We start from the raw sequence: 19375 nt of genomic DNA on the forward strand, positions 1-19375 counted from the left end.
CCCTCCTGAACCCTACCAAGAACTGACTTAACTGAGCCAAGGTGGGGGGTTTAAGGTTCACCAGCCGGGGTCAAAGGTCAACAAGCAACACTTAACAGCCAATGGACCTTTTACACACCTCGCAACAACCACTGCAACACAAGACACCATCAGTCATTCACAAATATCTCAAACTACTCCCACATAACTACCAATTCAATGTGTGACAGAGGATTTCTTATGTGGGAACGCTTGAGTCTATAGGTTAGGTTAGGTTACTCATTGAGAGACCCTTCCCCCTGGGCCAAGTACCGAACACACCTCCTCTGAGAGTCAGTCCATTCATAACTACGCATCTCAGAGCTGCCCAACACTCGCCTGATTCACACTAGCGTCATCACATACTTGCGTCATCACATTATACTAGCGTCATCACATTATACTAACGTCATCACATACTCGCATCATCACATACCAACGTCATCACATACTTGCGTCATCACATTATACTAGCGTCATCACATTATACTAACGTCATCACATACTCGCATCATCACATACCAACGTCATCACATTAACATATTTTACAAACACGAGCTTAAACACCGAGTAAATGTATATACGAGTCACGAATATAATTTATCATATAATTAATTCCTTGATCTTTTATATTCTTTAATAAATAATATGTTGTGGGTGCCCCCTCTCTCTCAGTCATCACTATAACAGGATGGTGAGCGAGGGGATAGTGTTTAGCTAAAGGCCACGGCATCACCATACTTCATTCACTATCTGTATGTCTGCCGCTCGTGGTTCAGTAATTCAGTTTTTTTGGGAGGAATTTTTTCATCTTAGTCACTTTTTCTTCACGCTGTTAGGGTGGGTGGGGGTGGGGTGGGGTGGGGTGGGGTGGAGAATTAGGGACGAAATTAAGGGCGGCAGTAGATGAAAGGGAGTAGAAAAGGTGAAAGGGGGGTTGGTGTAGAATTGGGGAAGGGGGGGGGAAGACACAGGCCACACAAGAACTAAAAACCATTCACAAGACTTCTGGGTGGTGGTGGTCGTGAGGACGCCTACCCACAAGTGGAATAAATCGTGTCCGCAAAACACATTAGTTACCCCTCCCTGCCTCCCTCCATACCTCCCCCTCCCCTCTCTCCCTCCCTCCCTTCACTTTTTTCCCTGATATACTTTTTTCCCTCAGTATATTATCCATTCTATTTCATTATTTATCCTACGAAATATATTGACACTACTTGCTCTATTTAAGGTTAGGTTAGGTTAGGTTTAGGTTAGGTTAGGTTTAGGTTAGGTTAGGTTAGGTTAGGTTAGGTTAGGTGAGGTTAGGTTAGGTTTAGGTTAGGTGGTTTATACAGTTATTTCTATCGTGATTATTTTAGAAGGAAATTTAAAGACGTAAATGTTATCGGTATTTCACAATTATTCTTATTTAACACACACACACACACACACACACACATTCTTCCGCACCTTAGGAGGCCATAACAAAGGGTAATTTAGGCTCCATAAAACTGATATTAAATGGAAATGTAGAGAGAGAGAGTTTCTAACAGGTAATTGATTATTTTTTCTACAACAAAAGCAAAAATAAAAAATAGAAATTAATCAAATACAAATAAAATACCCCTCTAAAAAAAACTACATATTATACTTCCTGTCTCATCTTCCCACTTGCCTCATAGAACAACAGGTAAGGTAAGGTAAGGTAAGGTAAGGTAAGGTAAGGTAAGGTAAGGTAAGGTAAGGTAAGGTAAGGTAAGGTAAGGTAAGGTAAGGTAAGGTAAGCTGCTCTATCTCACCTACCACCTCCTCCTCCCCCTCTTCCCTATACAATAACTGTTAGTAACTGTACCTTAATGAGTTGCTCTTCCCGGATGATACACTTTCGTCACCCTTAAAATTATCCTCACAGTAAAATAAATAAATATTGTTTACATATTTATAATTGCTTACTTTCTGACATAATTGGAACTTTCTTTGAAAACAATGACAGCTAAATGATGTGTGGGGAAATAAATTACAATTATCTCAAGTTGTAACCAAAATATAAATGAAAAAAGAAGAAAGAACTGATTATATAACTCTTCATTCACGGCGAAGACAGAAACGCCAATTAGAGAAGTAATTTTTTCTCTTCCTTCCTGACGTTTAGAAGCAAGAAATGTTTATGTTGTACTGTGGTGTATGATACGTCAGTCCTTCCCGCCCTAACATAAACAAAACGGAGAGTCGGTATGTGCTCTAATGATGGCTGAATCCGAACCATGCATGGCTCCACACACGTTTTATATTTCTCGTATTCTTCACTGTTTTCACCCCATAAGGCGCTGCTTGTTGGGAAGAATGGTGTGGGGTATCGTAAATTCTATGATGTAACAGTAAGCATCGCCCGTGTCCAGAGGTATCGTCCGTGTACAAAAGTATCGTCCGTGTACAGGTCTTGGTGTCGCCCTGTGCCCTCCTACTGCATGCCGCCTTCATGCGATATAAACAAGAGTGAGTAATACAGCCACTGAGTCAAGCTTTAATTTATAGTTTATTCTGAAGCCTTTGAGAGACGAGAGGAGTCTGTGGGTTGTGCTGTACTGTTGACACACGCCACCGCCGCCACTACCATCACCACCACCGCGTATTATTCTCCCACACTAAAGGAATGGCATAAAGTGTGGGGTCCTACACACACACACTCCACCTTTCTCAGTGGGCGGACACTGGTCGTAACTAACTTTGTTATACGCTCTCCTCTCCCCTCTCCTCTCATTGCCTTCCTGACACAAACACACAATTGTTTTTGTTTTTTTATCATCGTTGTTGACCTGAATCTATTCCCTTACAGTAGTTAAACCAAGTCCACTACCACTGTTAGCTAGAAATGTGCATCATGCAAGCTTTAATTTATCTGGGGAATATCGGGGTAAATAAATAAATAAATAAATAAATAAGAGTTTCTTGTCAGTTTCTCCCTGATAAGTTTTACAGCCATCATTAAGACTGACCAGGAGTCATTAAGATAAGATTACCAAAGTGCGTAATAAATGTCAATTTATATTTCATTTTGATACTCTCAGGGTGATAGTATTTCCCTGCTCAGTGTTGCCAATAGAGATAAACATTATTTTTATTGTCATAACTTAAATGAGATTAATTTGTAATTGAAACGTTGAATCTGTTCCTTTAAAACGTCATTTACCATCATAAGTTAGTCATACTGTAGCTAAAGTAGGTTAGGTTAGGTTAGGTTAGGTTAGGTTAGGTTAGGTTAGGTTAGGTTAGGTTAGGTTAGGTTAGGTTAGGTTTTTAATGAAGTTATTTATTTAATTAGTTTGGTGACTTGCATGATCGTGTATGGCTAACCAGAAATTTAGAAAAGAGATAAATACATAGAAATTATCACATATCGGCAATAAACGTACCTGAGTTATAGTTAAAACCCAAAATAATTCAACACTAGTTTAACTAATTAAAACTACGAGTCATAAAGGCTGTACAGTGCAACTATTTTATTACCTGAGCATTACTAGTGACACCTACAACACGGCTGGAAAAAAAAAAATCCTGGACTTGTATATTACTAAACATTTCAATTAAAACTAGTTTGAACGACAAGTCACTCTGAGAAAACTAGTTCAACTTTGGAATTAAGCTGCTGGGGGTGATGATGTGCTGTGAACAAGACCATAACAGAACACATTTACCAGGGCATGAGTAAGAGGCTGAAAGAGGTGTGACTGAATGTTAAGTTTGTGTATCAAGACTCCGGCAACCCTCAGTCATCATAGCGGAAAAGTGATAACAAGAGTGATAGTTGTGTGTATATATATGTGTGTGTGTGTGTGTGTGTGTGTGTGTGTGTGTGTGTGTGTGTGTGTGTGTGTGTGTGTGTGTGTGTGTGTGTGTGTGTATGTGTGTGTGTGTTCGTGCGCGTGGGTCTTTTCTGTTAAACGCTTCATTCTTCTATCTTCCCCAGCTCATACATCCTTTCCACTCACCTTTCTTTCTTTCTGTCTCATTCCTCCCTTCCTTCTCCTCCTCCCTTCTTCCCTTTCCTTCCCTCCTGTCCTTCCTTCTAACGTTCTTTTCCCCCCCTTCCTTCCCACACCTCCCTCCCTCCTCCGATGACTCACTAACGTTCTGACCTTAAATTGCTACAGGAAATTGAGGGATAAGCTGCCTGTGTTATCTTTGGGCTCTGGCAGTTTCTGTTGGCCATGGGTGGTTTGGGATGGCCGTGGTGGTTTGTGATGGCTATGGTGGTTTGTAGATGGCCATGGGTGGTTGCAGATGGTCCTGGTGGTTTGTGATGGCTATAGGTTTGTGACATATTATGGGTAGTTTGTGATGGCTATGGTGGTTTGTGATGGCCAGTGGTGGTTTGTGATGGCCATGGGTTGTTTGTGATGGCCATGGGTGGTTTGTGATTTGCCCTGGGTGGTTTGTGGTACCAACGGTGCGTGGGTGTTAAACAGTGTGTCGCTACTGCCTTGAAAAACATGTGAAAAAATTTTCGATCAACCTCTGTTCATAGGTTCTTCATACTGCCTGGACATTCTTTATATTGCCTGGACATTCTTCATACTGCCTGGACATTCTTTATATTGCCTGGACATTCTTCACACTGCCTGGACATTCTTCATAATGCCTGGACATTCTTCATACTGCCTGGACATTCTTCATACTGCCTGGACATTCTTCGTACTGCTTGGACATTCTGCACATCACCAAGGAAGGCAGACACAGAGGCCACAGTTACGCTGACGGTGTGTGAATGTTTGTCTTGGTGAAGCTCGCGGCGGTATAGAGCGACATTCTACACGAGTCAGTCTTATACAACGAACAGTATACCTCTCACTGTTCACTCCTCTCACTGTTCACTCCTCTCACTGTTCACAAGTTTAGTTCCTCTTTCTTCCTTTCCTTCTGTCTTTCCCACTTCCTAAATCCCCTTCCATCATCCCCCCTTACCCACCCACCCCCCTTACCCACTCCCCCCCTTACCCACTGCCCCCTCCTGACCCGCATAAACCTAACCTAACCTAACCAGGATTAACCGTAATTAACAGCCCACCACCACCAACCTTGTCCCTGTGTCAACTGTAGATAGGTTAGGTTAGGTTAGGTTAGGTCGTCCTCCACATCCTCTATAACACCCCGGGTCGTCCTCCACATCCTCTATAACACCCCGGGTCGTCATCCACCTCCTCTATACCACCCCGGGTCATCCTCCACATCCTCTATAACACCCCGGGTCATCCTCCACCTCCTCTATACCACCCTGGGTCGTCTTCCACCGTCGTCGTGGTCGTCTCACACACACATATCCCTGGGGACCGTCCTCAGTAAGGGGCGTGACCACACACACCCGCTCGGCCTTATGTCTCCCTCAGTTTCTAATTATCTCCACTACCTCCCGTGTGTGTGTGTGTGTGTGTGTGTGTGTGTGTTTTCCTGTGTACGTATACGTGTCTTAAAGTGTATATATTCGCGAGTATTAAACCTATTTATGTTATAATGTTTAACGACCTCCGGGTCATTTAGTGTGAGTGTTGTTCCTCTGAGGCAGCAACAGCCCATTACACACTTCTACGACGTAAAGCTAACTCAACCTCACAACAAGTACACTACATCCATACCTAACCTAACCTAACCTAACCTAACCTAACCTAACATTAACCTAACGTAAAATCCAAACCTAACCTAACCTAACCTTAACCTAACCTAACCTAACCTAACCTAACCTAACCTAACATTAACCTAACCTAACATTAACTCCAACCTAAATCCTACTGTCCTCATATGTGGTTTATTAGTACCCGGCCTGGACCTATTAAAATGAGGGTGCCAGTAATAGTGGGTGCCAGGCATCAGAGGGTGCCAGCATAGTGGGTGCCAGTATCAGAGGGTGCCAGTATTAGTGGGTGCCAGTATCAGAGGGTGCCAGTATTAGTGGGTGCCAGCATCAGAGGGTGCCAGTATTAGTGGGCGCCAGTATCAGAGGGTGCCAGTATTAGTGGGTGCCAGTATCAGAGGGTGCCAGTATTAGTGGGTGCTGTGCATCAGAGGGTGCCAGTATTAGTGGGTGCCAGTATCAGAGGGTGCCAGTATTAGTGGGTGCCAGTATCAGAGGGTGCCAGTATTAGTCAGTGTCAGTATCAGAGGGTGCCAGTATTAGTGGGTGCTGTAGTATCAGAGGGTGCCAGCATTAGTGGGTGCCAGTATCAGAGGGTGCCATTAGTCAGTGCCAGTATCAGAGGGTGCCGGTATTAGTGGGTGCCAGTATCAGAGGGTGCCAGTATTGCGGGTGCCAGTATCAGAGGGTGCCAGTATTAGTGGGTGCCAGTATCAGAGGGTGCCAGTATTAGTGGGTGCCAGTATCAGAGGGTGCCAGTATTAGTGGGTGCCATCAGAGGGTGCCAGTATTAGTGGGTGCCAGTATCAGAGGGTGCCAGTATTAGTGGGTGCCAGTATCAGAGATGGGGTGCCAGTATTAGTGGGCGCCAGCATCAGAGGGTGCCAGTATTAGTGGGTGCCAGTACTCCAGAGGGTGCCAGTATTAGTGGGTGCCAGTATCAGAGGGTGCCAGGCATAGTGGGTGCCAGTATCAGAGGGTGCCAGTATTAGTGGGTGCCAGTATCAGAGGGTGCCAGTATTAGTGGGCGCCAGTATCAGAGGGTGCCAGTATTAGTGGGTGCCAGTATCAGAGGGTGCCAGTGGCCAGTGGGTGCCAGTATCAGAGGGTGCCAGTGCATTAGTGGGTGCTGTATCAGAGTGGGTGCCAGTATTAGTGGGTGCCAGTATCAGAGGGTGCCAGTATTAGTGGGTGCCAGTATCAGAGGGTGCCAGTATTAGTCAGTGTCAGTATCAGAGGGTGCCGGTATTAGTGTGGGTGCTGTAGTATCAGAGGGTGCCAGTATTAGTGGGTGCTGTGCAGTATCAGAGGGTGCCAGTATTAGTGGGTGCCAGTAATGCAGGGTGCCAGTATTAGTGGGTGCCAGCATCAGAGGGTGCCAGGCCAGTCAGTGTCAGCATCAGAGGGTGCCAGTATTAGTGGGTGCCAGTATCAGAGGGTGCCAGTATTAGTGGGTGCCAGTATCAGAGGGTGCCAGTATTAGTGGGTGCCAGTATCAGGGGGTGCCAGTATTAGTGGGTGCCAGCCATTCGAGGGTGCCAGTATTAGGGGTGCCAGTATCAGAGGGTGCCAGTATTAGTGGGTGCCAGTATCAGAGGGTGCCAGTATTGTGGGTGCCAGTATCAGAGGGCTAGCATTAGTGGGTGCCAGTATCAGGGATTAATAGGGGTTAAAAGTAAGTCATCCGCCCGCCAGTACTGATGGACCGCACGATGGACAAATCCGAGGTACACAACACGCTAAAAAAGACTTCTGTGAAAATAATACACAGCTTTAAGGTCGAGTGTGACAAGGAGTGATAAAGCATCCGAGGATTTAAATAAGTACTCTTGTTAGCAGGATGGCCACATACTCGTGGTCTAGTAGTACTCTGATAGCAGGATGGCCACATACTCGTGGTTTTGTAGTACTTGTTAGCAGGATGGCCAACTACTCTCGTGGTTTAGTAGTACTCTTGTTAGCAGGATGGCCACATACTCTCGTGGTCTAGTAGTACTCTTGTTAGCAGGATGGCCACATACTCTCGTGGTTTAGTAGTACTCTTGTTAGCAGGATGGCCACATACTCTCATGGTTTAGAAGTACTCTTGTTAGCAGGATGGCCACATACTCTCGTGGTTTAGTAGTACTCTTGTTAGCAGGATGGCCACATACTCTCATGGTTTAGAAGTACTCTTGTTAGCAGGATGGCCACATACTCTCGTGGTTTAGAATTACGTGTAGTCTTTAATACCATGAGTACACCACAGTCGTGGTGCTGGGATAACAGAGATACGTGGTAGTGTCAAGTGTCAACATGGAATATAAAGTCATGTTGACCCATTCATTGTCTTCATCCCCCGCTTCACCCCTCCTTATACCTCTAGTCAGTCAAGAGGAACAACTCAGGGGTGTATTGAAGCACAGTATTGTTCATCATAGTGGCTTCTTTCAGTCTTCAGCTTTCTATTTCTCTCTTTTCTCCTTTTCTTCCTGTTCTTCAACCTTTCTCCACCCATCACTCTCTCCTTCCTCTCTCTCCCTATCTCTCTCTCTCGGTCTCCTCGTATACCCATGTGGGATTAGGAACTAAACTTTGGCCTCATATAAACCCGGGAATTAAACAGGCTGATACACACAATAATATCAATAATAATACACACACACACACACACACACACACACACACAATATCAACAGACCTTTTTACATTATATTCTGACTGGCGGAGGAGCACTGGTGACTTTTACTTCGAGAGATAAGAGATAAAAAATACCAATGGGGGTGGGGTGGGGGCGACAAGTAGAGGGGATTTTTTAGATTGCCCCTGAGGGGGCTAGTTTATTGGGCACCCCCTTACATCCTTTGCAAGGTGAAGCGCAGAACCGTTTACAGTGCCCATCTGGGAAGCATGCGGAGTTCATGCTTGCCTTTATAACTCATGCATTAAGGGCGTAAAAGGCTGAAGGGTCATGGGTTTTGTCAGCAAGTTATATAAAGTGACAGAATGATGAGTGTGTAGGGGGAAATTTCCCGGTACAATTTATCTGTTTATGGCCAAGCGTGGCAGGTCCCTAATAAAGTCAAGTGCCAGGCCATAGGCATTGACAATATTGAGGGACATACCTTTTAGTGTGATTGTGATGGCGTGAACGTCGGTAGTGTCGGCTTCAAGGGGGACGTCGAGAGGTTGGTAGGGGACGTCCTTCTTGGCGTAGATACGTAGTTCACTAGCATGTCCGCAGGGTGGTCATTTGATGTGGAGAACTTGAGTGGATGGGCCCCAGGTGCCGGCATGCCGGTGGGGGACGGGGAGCCGGGAGTGGTGTCCTCGGGTTCATGAGCGCGCGGTGGGTGGACGGGGGCAGCCGGGCACGGGGCGGGCTCGGTGTGGACGCCAGCATTGGTGCCAGGCGGCGGTGGAGTAGGCCGTGAGCATGAGGGGCACACCGGGGGGGCTACCAGGTTGTGTCAAACCAGAAGAGGGGGGGTGACTGGGTGGCAGCTGGAGGCAGGGGTAGTCTGTGTAGGTTGGAGATGGCGGTACAGTGTATCAAAGAGTCTTTCAATACGGTTGGTAAATTCGTGTAAGAGGCTGTGTCGTGTCACTGGAAGGGGTTGTGGGGGGGGCACCGGTGGGAGCACAAGGCCTGACAGCGTCAGAGTAGAGACGGAGAGGAGGCCCAGTTGTAGTTGAGTTAGGAGACGGCCGGGACTGCTGTGTTGCAGCCAGGTGAGGCCAGGCAGGGGCAGGTGTCGTTGAAGAAGCCGTTGCTGGAGACAGAGGGGACGCAGAGGGATGTGGCTCGGTAGGCTGGGGGAGAGGTTGAGAATGACGCAGCCTTCGGGGAGGCTTTTCTCCTGGGACAGACGGACATTTGGGGCGTTATCGTGAGTCGGCATTGTGCCAGCCACCACAATCACAACACCTGGGGTCAACACCACCCCCATTGAGGTGGCCTTTGATTTTTTGGGCACAGACGGAGGAGTGATGGTTATGTGAACAGAAGCGAGGGATAATTATTATAGTGAAGACCTCGTTAACCCCATGACCTTTGACCTGTGACACCAACAACATGATGATTCTGGGTAATATTAAAGCAACTGTACTGGTGACTAATGAAGATATTCCTTGAAGTTGAGATAAGTCAGTCTCTCTCTCTCTCTCTCTCTCTCTCTCTCTCTCTCTCTCTCTCTCTCTCTCTCTCTCTGTATACAAGTATCCATTATAAATACTTGCAGTGAACTAAACCACAAAATCATTTTTTTTTCTCATAATTAATTTCGTTCTCCCCAAGGCCACCCTGGCGAACACAGTGCCTGTCTCTATCAAGTGTGGGAGACGGTGGGGAATTTCTCGGAAGCAAAAGACACTACGACGCCTTCACCCACAGGACCGCCGACCACAAACCACACACTCTTATCTCACTCACACACACTCACACACACACTCTCCATTAAGAAACATTTGTGTTGCATGACTGGCACTGAGTGTGAATTGTGTAACGTTAGAATTAGAATTAGGTCATAAGTTATTTGTTTTTATTTGTTTGTTTGTTTGTTTTTTGTTTTGTAGCGCAAGAGAATAATGTAATAAAACGAATAGTGTGGCGGAGGGTTTGAGGCCACGAGTCCTTTCCATTGTGTTAAGAAGATATACAGTGTAAGTTTTTTTTATCCGGGCACAGTGGTCTTTAGATCCTTTCACACACACACACACACACACACACACACACACACACACACACACACACAGTTCATAATATAGGTTTGGAAGTTAACAGTGGAGCGTCGTTCATTATACAGTAATGCAACTAATACATCATACATCATGTCACTCACTGTAACATCCCTCACTCGTAATAGTAATCACCATAACCAAAGCTGTCGGTGTATGAACTAAGAGATATGAGTCACACAAACACCGCCTCATGATCAACAGACGACGATCAACACGACCATAATGTGAAAGACGATCCATGACGTGTAATGACTCACAGAAAAGAATATAACTACGTCGACTAGATAAGGGTTCTGTCCTTAATGTAGCAGGTTTTAGTTCCGTATAGTACAGTCACGGACAAAGGTTCGCTCCCTGTGATGAAACTGAGACACGGGAATGAGTCTTCGAACTGACTTACCCTGACTGTTGTATCTCATTTTGGGTCGATGCTGCTTCAGTCTGAGAGGAAGTGAGCTTCTGACCCCCAATTTACAGTCCCCTCCACAAGTGCGTTTACAGGAGCTCGTCATATAAACATTCCACAAATCATTATCATTGAGATATTTGTTTTAATATTGTTTTATTTGGTTCCATAGTATGTTTACTATTGTGAGTTTCCTTCTGTCGAATGTAAACAAACACAACGCTGCCACACTGCACAAAACCTGACGAGCCCCTGTAAACGCACAAGTGAAGGCGACTGTACATAAACACTAATACCATATTTTGGGGAGTGTATGTATACTGTATGTAGTAATGGGGTAGTTTAGTCATAATTCAAAATGATTAGGTAACTAATGCTAACGCTGCCATCGTACTCTGGTTTAATAGCTCGATCCTTAACGGTAATGGAATGTTATAATGTGGTACAGTCCCCTTCACTAGTGCATTTACAGGGGCTCGTCAGGTTTTGTGCAGTGTGGCAGAGTTGTGTTTGTTTACATTCGACAGAAGGAAACTCACAATAGTAAACATACTATGGAACCAAATAAAACAATATTAAAACAAATATCTCAATGATAATGATTTGTGGAATGTTTATATGACGAGCCCCTGTAAACGCACTTGTGGAGGGGTCTGTATACAACCCCATGATGCAGTAAATGTCACCGAAGCCCTCCAGCGTGTGGAGGCTGCCTGGCCCTCAGGCTAACACCTTTCCAACCTGAAGGTGCAACTCTCAGGTGTCACCAGGTGTTATTGCCTCCTCTACATTTCATTATAATTAGCTTAAACAAGAAATCTAAAAAAATCAACTCAAACTCCATTTCAGGTTACTTTTGTCTGTAAGTTAATAAAAAGATACTTATTAAATAAAGTCATTTCGAAAACTTCCTAAAATATGAATGAATAATATATTTCGTGATCTCTGACCATCACAAAATCAACACACGGTACAAATATAAGTCAACATCGTCTTGGTTTTTTGAGGTTATTAGAAAGTTTGGTTGTGTCTATGTTAGGTTAGGTTAGGTTAGCCAGCGTATGAGAGATTGACATTTTAAAAACTTTGCGAATCCTTAAATTTATATACCACAGGAAAATCCACTGTTTTTTCCTTTGGTGTTTACAGTTTATCGTAAAAAAAAATCAAATCCACCAATCAAATTTCACCTTTATAAAATCAAATCCACCAATCAAACTTCACCTTTATATAACACAAGGTTAACCCAAATTACGTACGTGTCAGGTAGTTGTTTGATCCCTCGCCCCTAAGAGTTTAGATAAGAAGCCCAAGAGGACCTGTATCCCGCTCCTGCAGTAATGAGACTGGTAGGAACACGATACATCAGAGGGGACCTGGGGAAAGCCGAGGAAGATAGTGGAGGATGGAGGGCAGAGGAGCGGCCCAGATGGAGGAGGAGGAGGAGGAGGAGGAGGAGGAGGAGGAGGAGGAGGAGGAGGAGGAGGAGGAGGAGGAGGAGGAGGATGAAGAGGAGGAGGAGGAGGAGGAGGAGGAGGAGGAGGATGAAGAAATTGGAGATTGATTGAAAGCGAGTGTGTGACAGACCCATCAAGTAAGAAACAAAGGAAGTCAAGGTTGGGTTAGGTTAGAGACGTGTGTATTTTACGTGCAGGACAGACAAAGAGAGTTGGATCAGAGGTGTGAGGGCTGTTCTTCCTCCTACCCAGCCGCCCCTTTTATTATTCCTACATGATTAGGTTACAAGATTTGTAATTATCTCTCCTGATATTTCCAAAACATAAGAATTTAGATCTTTGTTATCATCCTCTCCTCTACAAACACTGATGATTAATCAACTCCTGTAGTTAGTTCTATGTGGAAATTCACATCAGGTATTAAACAACGACACTCACTAACAGCTCTTAAAATTGGTACTAATCTGAGTTTAAAAGATGATTTTACTGATAACTACAAAGAGAAGTATTCGTGTTTGTCTTTCATTTATTCCGTATTATTTATATTCCATTCCTTTATCTAAATACCCAGTCATTCGACGACGGTGGACAAGGCGCCCAGGTAAACAAACAAACACAAATAATCATTTATGAAACCAACACAGGTGAGAAGTTTCCTAATTATTGAATATTTAATAACACTTCCAAGGCGTTTAAAAACTTCATCTATTAAGCGCCACAAGGCGTAAATAGACAACATCACTCGTTCAACGTGTAATTAGGTGTTCACGGTGCATCAGTAAGTACAACATATCAAAGGCTTCATTGAACTCGGTGAAATATCTTTGAATTTTAACATAAAAACAAAATATCCGAAACTTTCACCTTAGGAATCAAAACATCCAAGATGGCTGCCGTGGAGGCCTTGTCAAATAACACACACACACACACACACACACACACACCAACCAGTGACCTCACACCAACAATGTCTCATTCATTTTGTCGAATCATCACGTGTATATTCTCACTACATCACGTTCGTTTCCCCGCTTGAGTATTACACCATTTCTCTCTACGTCTTGTGACTCATCATCCTCTGAATAAGACTGGTGGTGGTGGAGAATTAATATCCTCTCAGAGTCTCTCCTTGGAAACACTGAATGTGGCCACGACTGAGTAAATCCTTGACACTGTTTGATACTTCCGGGACCCTGTATACTATCTCTCTCTCTCTCTCTCTCTCTCTCTCTCTCTCTCTCTCTCTAGTCAATGTATCGTTGTTCGTTCCTCGTATACAATGGTCCATTTACATCACGGAAGGGAACGGTAGATATTTCACAACCTTAGTCTGCGGAGAAGCTTCGTTGAGTCATCCTCCTTCGTAAATCAAAGCCTCGGTAGATCTAAGGTAAGGATATTCTGAAGCAGGAGGCGGCTGACGGAGGAGGAGGAACAGTCAGGACGTATAACTTCCCAACTAAATCCTGAAGAAGTGGATTGATTAGGAGATATTGCCCGTGGTTTGTTGGGTCTTTGTTGTTGATCTTTGGCAGAGCTGGAGCCGCCGATAGTGCTACGTGACTCTCTCTCTCTCTCTCTCCATCAGAGCCACAGTAGTTGTAGGCATTTAGTGGTGTTAGGGTGAAGATAAATTATTGTCTGTTTACCTAATATCATGAGAGGAAGGCGTGTTGCGGTTTCTCATTAGCGTAACGCCCCTTCCCCTGCCTCACTTCTCCCTCCCTCCTACACCCTCCCTCCTACACCCTCCTTCCTACACCCTCCCACACCCTCCCTCCCACACCCAGCCTTCTCCCTCTCACCCCCTCCCTTCCTCCCTCCCCACACCCTCCCTCCCCCCCTCCCTCCCCCTACCACCAGTCTTGTTCTCCCTTATTTGTTTACAGTGTACAGGAGTTTGAGTGATCGTTGTCTTTCTACCGCATATTTTTGTCTCTGTGGAAGGAAGCTTTGGTTTTATTGTGGTTTTTCTTTCCAATAGTGGAAGGAAGCTTTGGTTTTATTGTGGTTTTTTCTTTCCAATAGTGTGTGTGTGTGTGTGTGTGTGTGTGTGTGAGGTCAAGGTTCACCACACAGGTGAAGGTTCACCGTGTACAGAGCGGACCTCCACTCACTACCAGCCAGCAGGGTTTCATCACCTGGGTTAGTAAACTGTTTATTGGGTTGTAAGCAATTATGAACTCTGTCAATTAACCTTCACGTGCTTCTTCATCCTCATGTTTGTTACTGTTTGTGTTACGGTAGGTGAGTGTTACTGTTTGTGTTACGATAGGTGAGTGTTACTATTTGTGTTACGGTAGGTGAGTGTTACTATTTGTGTTACGGTAGGTGAGTGTTACTATTTGTGTTACGGTAGGTGAGTGTTACTATTTGTGTTACTTTTTGTGTTACAGTAGGTGAAAGTTACACAAACAGACAACGCTAGGGAACAGGCGTGTATGCTACAACACAACACCTTTACCTTTGTCCGATGTTAATTATAACCTAACCTAACCTAACCACATCTTGTCATAGTGTTTTGATGCCGTGACAAGATGGCGTCCAGAATCAACTCAATGACGACAGATTAAACCGCGACAGAATGACACCACACACTGAGAAAACTGAAGAAATGAATCACTCAGAAATTAGACCGAGTCACATTTTCACCGTAACAAGATACTAAGATGAATCACCAGATGAACAAGTTGAATTTCATGCAAAGTAAAGTGAGTTTATTAAATGCCCGAGCGCTTGTGGTGCTTTGTGGGGGAGCGGAGTTTGGGGAGGGGAAAAGGGGAAAGGAAAGGGCAAGGGGGAGGGGAGAAGGTAAGGGAAGGAGGGGAAAAGGGGAAGGAGGTAAAAGGGGTAAGGAAGGAGGAGTAAGGAAAGGGGAGGGTAAGGTAAGGGAAGGGAGGGGTGGTGAAAGGGGGGGGGGGAGGGTGGTAAGGGGGTAAGGGGAGGAGGAGGGAGAAGGTGGTAAGGGAAGGGGAAGGGGAAGGGGGGAAGGGAAAGGAAAGGGGATGGGAAAACGGTAGGGAATAGGGAGGACATTTCACCACTGAAAGTACACTAATAATCTGGGTCTTAATTCACACCAGATTCTTACTATGATTATTGTCGTAAACTGAAGACCTAACAGAGCATCTAACTGACTCTATAAAGTAAACACAACACAAAACATCAACAACGAGAGAACAGAATTTTGTCCAAAGTCTGACGGCAAATGAAAGTATCTAGTTACAGTCTCAGTATAATTTTTATGCTATTTCGGGGGGGTAGTATTTTTGTGTTTATAGTTAGGTTAGGTTAGGTTAGGTTAGGTTAGGTTAGGTTAGGTAAGGTTAGGTTAGGTTAGGTTAGGTTAGGTTAGGTTAGGTTAGGTTAGGTTATAGTTAGAACCTTGGAGAGAGTGGCTTCGGGGAGACGGATGAACGCCTCTGAATACACACGAAGGGGAGGGAGAAGCACTGGGGTCTCTCTTTGGGTTTACTATTTCATTATTAATTTCATCTCCTTCATCACCCTTTTAACTTATCTTTATCATAAGTTTCCATTCCTTTACAATTTATCGGTGTATATAGTGCTGTTTATCTTTATTGGGTGTTTACTATGTTATGGGATTAATAAGATACGAGGAATTAAGTAAGAAATATAACTGTGGAAAAAGACCTCAACACACAGCCTCGTCCATTCATCTCTCAACATAATTCAATATAAACAATTATTCTAGTTATATGATAGAACACTACCCACATAACCTAACCTAACCTAACCTAACCTAACCTAACCTACCTACATATTACTGATCTAGAGAGGCTGAAAGACGCGAGGAAGCAAAGTCTAGCGATGATAGGTGGATCAGGTAAGAGGAGAGAGACAAATAATCTTCGAACCAACTAAATTCCATCCAGGTATGAAGGAATTTCCCGGAGAGCCAATTAGAAGGACAACTAATTTAGATTAAAGATTTAATTCATTTAAAAAAAAAGTGTGGACGTGATAAAAATTAGAAGGAAAGCGAGGGCAGTAAAGGAGGAGATTGGGGAATGAGAGAAGAGGCAATATTCCTGATGAGAGAAATTTAGTTTTGATTACTCGACCACTTCTGTCTGGCGGGGTATTGCTGTCACCCGTGCTGGAGGAGTTAACATTTTTGTCGAGGTATAATGATCCAAATACATCTACTGTGATAATCAAGTGTTCCAAGCCTCTCAACACTCCAAGTAAGTACGACCTACTCCTCCCCACACAACGACCACCTATAGTCGTCACCACCTCAAGTTACGGGGTCATCATTCTCAACGTATCCTACGTCAATACATCCTGCCCCACATCAATATTTCCCCCGAAACTTATATTGATGTTAAGAGAACAGAACAAGTAAATTTAATAAGCTTTCAGTGCAATTTTGGAACCATTGAAATGAGACGATTACGTTATATCAGATTATACTGTATACAGTCCCCGTCACTTGTGCGTTTACAGGGGCTCGTCAGGTTTTGTGCAGTGTGGCAACTGTGTTTGTTTACATTCGACAAAAGGAAACTCACAATAGTAAACAAACTATGGAATCAAATTAAAACATTAAAACAAATAACTCAAAACAATGATTTATGGAATGTTTATATGACGAGCCCCTGTAAACGCACAAGTGAAGGGGACTACATAGTTAAGGTATATGAGGTTCGAACCAATGAGAATGAGGTCCGTAAGCCAGAGGCCGTCACAAAGACCACCACTGTTATACCTCCCTGACACAACACAACACTATCCTCCCTCAGTCACCACTTCGTATCACTGTACCCTCACCACACTACCATAATGCCCCCCCCCCCTCCTCAACTCTTACCCCACACCCTCAACCACATCCTCCACACCCTCAATCACATCCTCCACGCCCTCAATCACATCCTCCACGCCCTCAACCACAACCTCCACACCCTCAATCACATCCTCCACGCCCTCAATCACATCCTCCACTCCCTCAATCACATTCTCACCACTTCCCCCCAATCCTCCCACGCGCAACAACCTCCTCCACACCCTCAACCACATCCTCCACACCCCTTCAACACATTCTCACGCTCCCAACCACATCCTCCGCCCTCAACCCACATCATCCACACCTTCAACCCACATTCTCGCATCAACCATCCTCCGCCCTCAACCACATCCTCCACACCTTCAACCACATTCTCACGCTCCCAACCACATCCTCCACACCTTCAACCACATTCTCACGCTCCCAACCACATCCTCCACACCTTCAACCACATTCTCACGCTCCCAACCACATCCTCCACACCCTCAACCACATACCCCACGCCTAAAATTTATTCCCCAAGGTTCACACAGCCACCAGCTCAGCACGCCATTAGAGTCACACAAGGCGTATAAACAAGTACCAGGCTGGCATAAACGGGACGATGACGCCTCGTAATAATAATTGGAGGTAAACACAGACTCTCTAACAAGGTGTACAACAGGTGGGGAGGGAACACTGACGACCTGAATCATTAACCAGCAACAAAACCTACACCACCACCCACCTCAACCACTATCACCACCACCACCACCACATTGTATACTGACGGAAGTTAAAAATACTAATACTTGTTAGTTCCTAGTGCTGACCGACACACACACACACACACACACACACACACACACTCTCCCTCTCTCTCCTTGTATAAACCTCCGTCTCACAGTGAACAGGGGTTTTTGGATGGTTCATAAACACCCCTTAAATTTTTGGGGATAACTTTTTTTTTTTTTAAAACTTGATGCACTGAATTTTCTAAGGCTACCTAGAACCGGTTGGGATTTACATGTAACATGCAAGGGGAGAGAGAGAAAAAGAGGTAAGGGGGAGGAGTGAAGGAAGGAAGGAAGGAGAAGGCAGTGACGTAGAAGGGAGGGAGAGTGTGAGGGAGAATGAGTGAGTTACAGAAGGAGAGGAGGGAAGAGGGAGGTAATTATGAGAATAGGGGACGAGGGAGGGAGGGAGGAGGGAGGGAGGAGGGAGGGAGGGAGGAGGAGGAGGGAGGAGGGGGAGGAAGGAGGGAAGGAGGAGGGAGGAGGAGGAGGGAGGAGGGAGGGAGGGAGGAGGAGGAAGAGAGGGAGGGAGGGAGGGGCAGTGAAAGACGACCCACGAACAGTACCGACTTATCTCTATTGGCTGCTAAGTGAGTCAGTCGTCCTTCTAACACTCAATGTCTCCCGTCGCTAATGTTTACATATGAGGCGTCAACACAAACACCTCCACCCCTCACCTGTACTACCTGGCGATATCTAATAACCATTCTAATTATCTAAAACTCCTTTCATATATCAATACATTATATACATTACATCACTCGGGATATATAAATTTATTGTATAGGAAGAGACAATTTATATATGTATTGTATAATCAGTAAATCGATGTTTATTGTCAATCTGTTTTGTTTAAGTCGATGTTTATTGTCAATCTGTTTTGTTAAAGTCGATGTTTATTTTCCATTTCTTTTGTTAAAGTCGATGTTTATTGTCCATCATTTTTGTTTAAATCGATGTTTATTGTCAATCTGTTTTGTTAAAGTCGATGTTTATTGTCCATCTATTTTATTAAGAGTTACTATGATGCTGATGTTTCTGTGTGATGTTTTGTGTTGAGTTATAAGGCAGCATCAAGGCATTACAGCATCCAACAGGGAGGCATGTAGAGTTATGCTTGTCTTCAGTGTTTCAATATAAGACTCTAAGCTGCGTCTCTGAGCAAGATGAACATATCTCAGTGCAGTTGTTGAATGCCAGAACTGTGATACCAGCCGGCTTCCTCCCACATTTTGTTATAGGGCATAATAGTATTGTACATCACTCTGGCCTCTTCCCTAACGCTCCCCGGCCTCTCTCTCACGCTTGAAACCGCTGTTACTGACAGTCTCATCATCACTGACTCTCTATCCTCACTACTTGCCCTTGACACCCTCGACTCAGGTTGTCACGCTCTTGTCTCTGAAGCCAGACACAAATATGCGTGCCTTGTTGACCGGGGTGTCAAGGTCAAACTGTTGTGGATCCCCTCTCACATAGGCCTCATAAAACATGACAGAGTTGATGCCCTCGCCAAACTCGCGTCTAACAAAGACACCGTTGAATACAATTTGGGTCTGTCAAAAAGAACCCTTAAAACTGTAATTA

The 19375-nt window shown here is 44.6% G+C and overlaps 1 protein-coding gene across 1 annotated transcript in view; it reads right to left on the reverse strand.

The window, feature by feature from the left end:
* LOC121878270 (golgin subfamily A member 6-like protein 22) overlaps positions 1–12103 on the reverse strand; it is a gene marked incomplete at its 3' end in the record, with an annotated part of 76197 nt that extends 64094 nt beyond the window's left edge. Inside the window, 1 exon segment of the mRNA XM_042384363.1 lies at positions 12011–12103.
* Positions 12104–19375: the final 7272 nt, after the last annotated feature.

Source organism: Homarus americanus, unplaced genomic scaffold (assembly GCF_018991925.1).
Source record: "Homarus americanus isolate GMGI-L3 unplaced genomic scaffold, GMGI_Hamer_2.0 scaffold39800, whole genome shotgun sequence".
Taxonomy (NCBI): Eukaryota; Metazoa; Arthropoda; class Malacostraca; order Decapoda; family Nephropidae; genus Homarus; species Homarus americanus.